We start from the raw sequence: 9,114 nt of genomic DNA on the forward strand, positions 1-9,114 counted from the left end.
TAAGCACACGGGCAGAAAGTCAGTGCGTCAATCCAGCATTAGGGTCAGCAGCCAGAAACGACTACTGCAACTAACGTCAACCATCAGCGGTCAACACACCTTAATGAATGTATGTATGCAATTCCAATGCTGCAATCCACCGAGTTAATGCATCTGGGTTGGTTACATTCCTCATTCAAAATCATTTTCGATAGTTGACAAGAATGGAAAAGGCTGTACTTGTCCATTAAAATACATACAACCTGCTTTCCATTAGACAGAATCCCCCTGCTTTGAGTCTGACTTTTATGAAGGTGAGTTTACAAGCCCCTAGTGAATGCACTTCGATTGTGGGGTAAACCTGTTTGGAAATGCATGCATGTTTCTTTGTATGTCTGCTAGCTTGTAAAAATCTGCCAGCCGGCCAGCCAGTTAGCCAGCCAGGCAGCGTTCGCAATGCCCTGGGGCAGTCTGGGTAATTACTGGCGAGTCATGAAGGCCAAATGGAATGTTTACTCTACCCCGGGGTCAGCAGACGCTGTGAGAGCTCTTCAAAAAGCCTTGACAAGATTTGCAATGGGCCACTTTGTTGTTGCTGTCGCTCTTTAAACGATAATTAGCTTTTCACTATGGCTAGTTTAAAAGATTTACTGTATGTGCACCTTTTAGACTTGAAAAAAAATGCCGTAGTGTATTCAAAGAACTGCCGTTGGTTATGGGATTTGTTCCTCACCTTTATGCGACTTTGTTACTCGAGGATGTGCTCTGTTAATGCTGTTAAAGATCCTGTATGTTGTATTTTCAGAATAATAGGCTGTAAATGATGTGAAAGGGGCAGGACACAGGTAAACACTGAGGCCATAAACAGCTTTGTTTGACAATCCCTGCCTATGCTCTATGTAAACCTCACAAATCAGCTTACTGAGTATGATCTTTAAGCATAACTGTCAGCTGCTAAGACCTGGCCCTTGGCTCTTGACCCTTGACCCCTAGGCACTAAGTTCACTGAGTGGTGAACCTCGTGGCTCTGAAGGCAGACCCTCCAATACTGAATGGGAATGAGGCAGACGCCTCAAGGGCCAAAGGGAGACATCAGCTTCTGTGTCCACATGAGTCAGGACTACACAGACCTTAAGGCAGTAACAAACTCAAGCCTTTCACATGTTCAACACGGCAAACACTTTGAAATAAGTCAATAGGAGGTCAACCTTTTCTTTTGTTTCCGCACAGGGAGTGTTGCTGGCTGAAAAGCGAGCCAACTTCAGGATCTGATGTTTGATCTGATCTGAGCCCTTATGCAAGGCTTCAAACATACGACTGTGTTTTAGATATTATCCTGTCATGAGCAGTTTGACAAAGCTGTAGAGCGTTCATATTTATCTGATAATATCCTGTGGGAAAGCCTCCCTTCAAGTGACTTGTGTTCTGTGAGTGCAGCACTGTGTTCCTCCAACTAAATAAATTTAATTTATTCTTAATTAAACTTGGTCAGTAACTTGTTCCTCGTTCGGAGAGTGTCAGAACGATCTTGTTTCCTCGGCTGAGTTGCTGTTCTTGGCAGTGCACAACCCGTCAGGTCCAAGCCAAAGTCTGTGCAGTCGTAATCACTCTCCCCCTCATTCTGAGCCGCAGTTTTTGCCTTTTGGTCTTGTCCAACTTATGGAGCTAAGTATGTGTTGGAAATGTATTCTTGTTAAAGGGATAAGCAGTTCCTCTTTCTCTTCGCTTTCTATTGGCGTTTTCAGGCCAACATTTTAACACAGCTTTCGGATTTGTTTTTAGTGTTTGGTGCTTTATCTTGCTGTGTGGACCCTGTATCTCTCTCTATGTGCTCATATGATGTAATGAAGTGAGTCCCTGTTGGCTCTGCAAGCAGTCAACGGATGGAATTAAATAAATATGGGTTAAGTTTTCCGCCCGATAAGCAAAGATAGGATCTGTTTCCGTCGGGTAAGGTATAGGGGAAGTATGATGGTACAGTAGCAAACAGTTCAGGGGATTTGATATGAAAGCCCCTCTTGTTGGCTTTCCTGCTGTCCGAAATCCATGCGACAGAGATCTCTGTGAGGATAGCAGCGCTGCTTCCCACCACAACAAAGCACCCTGGGGCCTCCTGCTTAAAGGCCAATACTCCAGCAAAAACTTTGCTCGCACATTTCCGCTGGAAGGTGATCTGTGAATCATATCAAGATCCTGCACGAGGGGAATGTATTTTAGCCTTATACAAACTGGGCTTTTTTAAGGGGCTATTAAAGATGCTTTAGGGGAAAGTTTAAAGGACAGAAACTACCAGTGGAAAAAGACAAATTGTGAGGTCTGTTAGAGTTATGGCCTCTGGTAACCTCCTGCTGGTGCAGTGGAGACTTATTCAACCCATCCCCAAATCACACCATCAGTGAGAGGAAACAGAACCGGCAGTGTTGTTTTGAAAGTCTGCTCCATTCAGGGCTGTTTGTGTGGTGCTAGAATCTCAGTGCCTCGTCAGTACAGCGCATCTCTTTGGTATGAGGTCATCTCTGTGATCCGGGGTGCCATAGGGGCAGACAGTCACCCGTGCTTCTGGGAATGAGATACGCAAAGGCATTTCCCACAATATCGCACCAGCAATCACACCAATCATTCAGTAAATATGCTTGTATAACATAAACACATGACAATACAGTGAGAAGTTTATGACATTACTTTTGTTTATTTACAAAGTTATTCAAGCCTGATATGTTTTGTTTTTTTTAAGTTTTGTCTATGTATACCATACGAAAACTAAGCTATGCTAGTAGTTTTGTGGAGCTTATTAGATCCAGCAACATTTTTAGCTAAATGTTAATGTAAGTGCCAATCCAGTTGAACTCAAATCCACAAATGTCCAACTCATGATGGAGCTAGAGGAAATGTCCGGGGATAACCAACATTTTTAGGATACAATAATTGGGAAACATGAATATCTGTACAAACTTTTGTGAGATATTTAAAGGATGATATGTAAAATGTCAATCTGCTGTTGCCACTAAAGTGTCCGGGGGATCACCAAAGCCAGAAGCTTTTATCCTCTTGTGAGCATGTATGTATGCCATCAGAAGTCTATCTAACATTTCAGAGGTGCATCCACCTTAAACCATGCCACTAGCATCATTTAAAACAAGTCGAGGTTTGCAGACTGAAAAATAAAGCTAAATGTTAAAGCAAAATATAAGTATATAACTCATGATCAGGCTGGATGCAATCCAATGTACTGTATCAAACATTTACATAGAATTGTGTAATGATTGATAGTAACATAATTGAAACAGACAGAAACAAAATACCAATGTCTCCTAGGCAGTGTGGTTAGATTCAATCCAAATTTAGAACCCGATCTGACAAATCCAAACAGAATGACAAGTGTAATTGCAGACAAACGGTGTTCAGCCAAGTCCTATTCCTGTAAAATTCTGTGAGATGACACAACATGTTCAGCTCGAACCATCTGCAGAGCTGCTGGCCACACTCAGGATGTGCCAGGACAGGCCAACTGCTTCCTGTCGGTTGCCATGTCCCACAGTGTTACAGGATGTCATCTGGATCCCGACAAAAGGCCATCAAGGAGACATTAACATAGAATACTTTTTTATGCCAGCATGATGTAACCATGATGTGTGTGTTTTTAGACTTGGTGAGGGTTCTTGTTAGCTTTTAGGTTTACATTCCCAAGTTTGCCTACTAAGGACCAGAAAACATAAAACTTCTTGGAAAATCTGTGCAGCTTTATTGGGGGAAGGATCAAACGCAGGGTGAGTTCCCTAATGAAAAGCTAATAAATGAATGTGTACAGGAGGAAGTCTCATGTGTCTTCCATCCAGGCTGCACTCTGATCAGGAATGTAGGTTCACTTCCTTACCTTCTGTATCTGACTGTAATTACAGGCCTTGATATTTCCTGCTCCAGTTTACAGTGCTAACAGAGTGATAGGGCCTCTCTGTGAGTGAAAGAAATCATGTTCATACAGCTATTTTCAGCAGCAGTATTGGCCAAGATAAATGTAGATTCCTCTGATAAAGGAAGGAGCAGGAAATATGTGTTTAATCAAGCTTCACCTACAGTTTGTTTGCTTGTCTAGTGTGCCAAAAGTGTTCAGCGCAGATGAAGGTTTGGTGCATACTTTTTCGGCTCTGCTGCATAATTGAACAATTCTTGGTATCAAATGAAAGGCGACAATCCAGGTGTGTGTAAAAGTAAATGCTCGCACTTTTTTTTCAGGAATGCAGAGACTTGAGAAAACATTTTTTTGTGCACCTACTGAAGGTGGGGGAATGAAAATAACATGGCATGAATGCAGGGCCTCAGAGCGCCGTGTCCGGCATGTGCTGACGAGAGCCAGAGACCAGACCTCATCCATACACTCGGCCCGGACAAACACAAGCCGATGCATACATGCAGAAAAGTGCCTACTCATGCACAAGAAAACTGCTCAAGTTGCTCAAAACCAGTTAACTGTTTTTAAAGTGCATCTTCTAATTACTAAACTACAAACAGTTACTCAAATATTGTATGTATTTCATTACAGCTATGAATGACCTTCATTTCTTGAGTATATACATTTTATGATACTTAACACTTAGTTAATGGAGGGAAAACTGATCTTTTAGTCCTGTAAAGTTATTTCACAGGTATTTTTATAAATTAAGATTTAACATACAAAATAACATTAGCATTCAACAAACATTTTGCTGCTTATTTTATGTACTTTAATATGATAGACATTGATGCAAAACTCTCATATCTAATAGAGTATTTTTTCTTTGAGATATTTATGCTTTTACGTAATAAAATATCTTAATCCTTCAAGCACTGATGTTATCAAGTCATGTGAGAATTTACGCCAACGTTCAGGAGTGACGTATTTGAAATGCTTGTGAAATGCTTAAAGATGGGCTTAAACATTTTTCCAGCACGTTTAACATCTGCTGATAGTTTAGTGGTTTGGAAAGCATTCCAGCAAGGTGATGCTCCGAGGATGACGCGTTAGGAAACTGGAATATTCTTCGTTTCTGCAGGATGAAGTCATAACATCACTCCCTTTCCATGTAAAAGGTAGGAGGGCAAAAACCCTACAGTTTCCCCCCTCTGAGGACCAGACAAGGGCATGTTTATTACAAGTTACTTTAAATGCCTGAGACCCAAATGAAATTGATATGTAGCATGCAAGTACCTCACTCACTAAACAACTTTGCATTCAATGAGACCGCTGTCTGGTATAAGCTAGCCTCAGAGTAAGCTTCGGCATTATGGTCCAGACCCGGCAGGACCAGAGGCCATAAAGCATCTCTTTATTCATCCGAGAGCTGTCCGGGGGTATGAGTGGGAGCACTGGCTGGACTGCAAGCACACTGGCTGGCCTTAACTCATAGGTCCTCCACCCTCAACGTCCACACATTCACTTTCTGCACACATGAAAAACGTTTGGGTATGCAGCTTATGATAACCTGATGAAGAGTTGAGCTTGTATGGTTCCAATTCTTTCCTTCATGTATAATCAGTTCTCTGAAACTCATACATGCTATGATATCTCACTATGAATATCATCAGACTCTTGATCAAACTTTTCACCTGTTTCTTTTTAGTATAATGCATTCCGTTATGCACGTCTTGCTCCCAAAACAAAGCATTAACAGTCGTGCCTCCGTGAAAAAGTAAGCTGACTCTCCCCATATCAATCACTGAGCAGTTCATTAAAAACCCTCCCTCACATGGATACACAGGGAATTTCTCTCCTCTGAGTTCTGTTGTGACCTAAATAGAAGACCACACCTACAAAAATGGAAACAGGAGCTTTTCAGAGACCATGTAGGAAAGTATATTCCTCAAAGTGAAACCATATGACTCACTCCAACATCGCCATTCAGGGGGAAAGGTGTTCGGGAACAGAGAACTATTCTCAGCACGCAGCCGACTGAACGTTTATTATGGAATTTGTACATTTAGGCAAGCTGAGCGTGGTTCTTTGCATTTATTAACACAGTTTACCCAGATCCAGTGTGAGGAAAGATTGGATTCAAACTACATTTGACCATTTCAGCTACTGGTTTTTGTGTTTACATAGTTCACAAAGACGTTGAAAGATTAATGTCAAACACTATAGAGGGGCCAAGTTTGGTAAATGCATGACAAAAGGGGCGTCTGCACTACATGGTCCTGTGCAAAATCTGAATACCCAAGGCCTCTGTACCCAAAGTATGAAGGCATGCATGTATCGAGGTGTTTGGGAAACGACAATGCTGGTAGTGGGAATAGTTTTTCATTAAGGAAAACACGCTCATTCTCTTTCTTGTTGAGAGTTAGAGAATACTAACACTCTAGTATCTAAAGCTTAACTGAGCATTTAGGGGGTTTTTCAAACGTTTTCCCTATAAAAAAGGTTCCGGTTGTGGCTGAAAACAAAACCCTACGTGCGTGAGAGTGTACAATAAGCTGCATTTTGTTGTAAAACTTTAAAAGACTTTAAAGCAGAGTGGAGCTGGAACCGTCGGTAACAGGGAGTGGACCTGTACATCGTTCATTTGCACAACATTGCAAAGTTAGAAAGCTTGTTTAACCTCTCTGATTTGAGCCGATTTCCATTAGCCATTGGACAGTTTAGTGTTTCATTGTTTCCAAAAGAAAAAGTCATAACACATTTGCTGCACATAACTGGAAATGTTACTGCCCGCACCAAAATGTCATCCTCGTTTTTCAAATTGGTAAACCACAAAGTAGAAATTTGCATTTACTATTTTAGGAACCCCTTCTCTATTACTGTGAACATGCACCAGTGCATTTGGGAACAATTGAGTCTGTAGTTTCCTGTGACAATCTCTCTTTTACAAGTCTCTTGCCATTACTCATCGGTGGCATTCAATTTGTCAACGTAGTTCTCATAGTCATCTATTAATGTCTGTCTGCAGATGCTGCACAGTCCCCTGAGCAGGGATTGCCTGTTCCCCCAGCTCAAAGCAGACATTGTCCCTTATCACAGCTCGCTAAGCTCACATCTATAAAGATACACCATCTGCACGGCCACATCTCTCTTGTTTCATCCAGGTTTTTCCTTGTTTCCCCCCCTTGCTCCTTTCTGACGAAGAATCTCTGGGATGTTGTACGATGAGGATGGTTTCTATTATTTCTCCCTTGTTATTGCTCAACATGAATCGTCTGTTTAGCTTTGTAAAAACAGCCAATGAGTGATGAAACCTCGAGTTTTATGAGTTCAACCTAATAAACAAATAGCAGAAAAACACTTTCTGTGTTCGTCATTGTTCCAGTCATTTTTGCATTAAAGGTTATTGTGTTGAGCAATTTTCCTGTGAGTAATAGTTGAAGTTGGACTTTTTATCACTCAGCTTTAATTTGAAAACCCAGTTTTACAGTTTTTACAGAAGCAAATGTTTTTCATTGGCTGTGTATGGTAATCACTTCTGAGTTCAGTGTTATAAGAACTGGTGGGGAGCAAGCAGACATTTCATATCGAAGAAAAGTCACAGATGATGAATTAGCAAGCATACACCAAACATGCCCACCTTCCCCTGCCTACATGAGCAGCTGAGCTGTCAGGGGAGGATGGATTGGCCCAGGGACTCCACATGTCAAAAGTAGAAGTTACTGTAGCGTGGAGACAGAGCGAAAGCTATAGGTACACCCTCAGATGACCCACACCCTCACCTCCCTCCCACCACCAGCTCCAGTCAAAGCACCCAGACACAGGCAGAGGGTGTGGCCTGTTTGGACACAGCTGGTGGACAGGCCGCAGACTCTGACAAAGATCAGACTGAATCACTGAATCACCCAATCCTTCCTTCCATAAAACACACAAACCCTCCTTTGGATTAGTCTTGGTACTGTTATAATCTGATGGACTGGGAGGTGTCAAACATATCCTGCATTGATTGCATCATTTTAGCACTTACTCATTCTGGTACGGCACATAAAAAGAGAATGTTCCACATGTTTTATACTTTGTTCATGCACCACTTAAAGTGGCACTGACTGCTTGAGGGTTTGGACTGCTCTGGGTTATTTCAGCTGTGGTTTGTGCTCAGGCAAAAGGGTGTAAATCCTCCAAGGCGCAAACCCAACATAAATCTGTTCCAACAGTTAGACTTTCCTGTGTTTCCAATTTGGCTTTATGACACTGTACAGTTGATATATGTTTTATTATGGACAACCAGAGGAAGCTTAAAGGGACAGACCGGGTTATTTAAGGTTAATCATAAGCTAATAAAATGAAACTTTATTGAATTTGACTTTTTTATTTTGCAGAAATACTTTCCAAAACCTATCATGCAGCTACTATAATTTGGTAATTTGCGTGTTCGTGTAGACTAAACATTGTCACGATTTCTTTCTTCACAGTATGGTGCTGGTGCTGTTTACTTTACAGTCCGCAGTCTAGTCATTAGGAAGATTTAACAAACCACACTGAAAAAATTCAGGCTCAACCTCTTTTCCTTCTTACTCTTTTGTTCTCTTTCTGTCTTTGCTTCACACATACTGTTCTTCTTTGCTAGCTCATAACTACAGTATGTTGCTGACTCCTGCTTTGGGAAACAGAGCCTGTCTCATGGCTGAGAAAGAACAGTGAGGAAAACAGTCTGCACGGTGACTCATGTCTCTGAAACTGTGTCATTCATGACACCGCTTCAATCCTCTCATCACAGGTCGTATCATTGACAGTGACATCTGTCTGGCATTGTTCACCATAATAACAGACTGGAACAAGTCTCATTTTCCTCTAAAGCCTTATTGTTATGTTCGCCACAGTTTCACTGCCCTGAAGGGAAGTAGTGAAGTAGCCGTTCACAATCGCTTAGACTTAAGAGTCTCCTTTTATGTTCAGTAAGGCAACAGTTAAAAGACACAGAGTATCACATTTCAAAGTGTTAGTGTCGTCAGTGTTGATACTTTATTTTGGATTGTCACAAGCTGATTTATTTATTTGCTTTATGTGAGCAAGCTAACAATTTCCTAAAACAACATTACTGTGTTTCTTGGCCCGAAAACTCTAAACAAATTGCCATAATGTCAGCTAAAAGTTGCCTTTTTAGATCAGGCAGCGATACAGCAACATTGTTGGGGTCATATTTCTAGTTATCCGATTGCAGTCTAATATATATATATATATATATA

This window comes from Eleginops maclovinus, chromosome 2 (genome assembly GCF_036324505.1).
Source record: "Eleginops maclovinus isolate JMC-PN-2008 ecotype Puerto Natales chromosome 2, JC_Emac_rtc_rv5, whole genome shotgun sequence".
Classification (NCBI taxonomy): domain Eukaryota; kingdom Metazoa; phylum Chordata; class Actinopteri; order Perciformes; family Eleginopidae; genus Eleginops; species Eleginops maclovinus.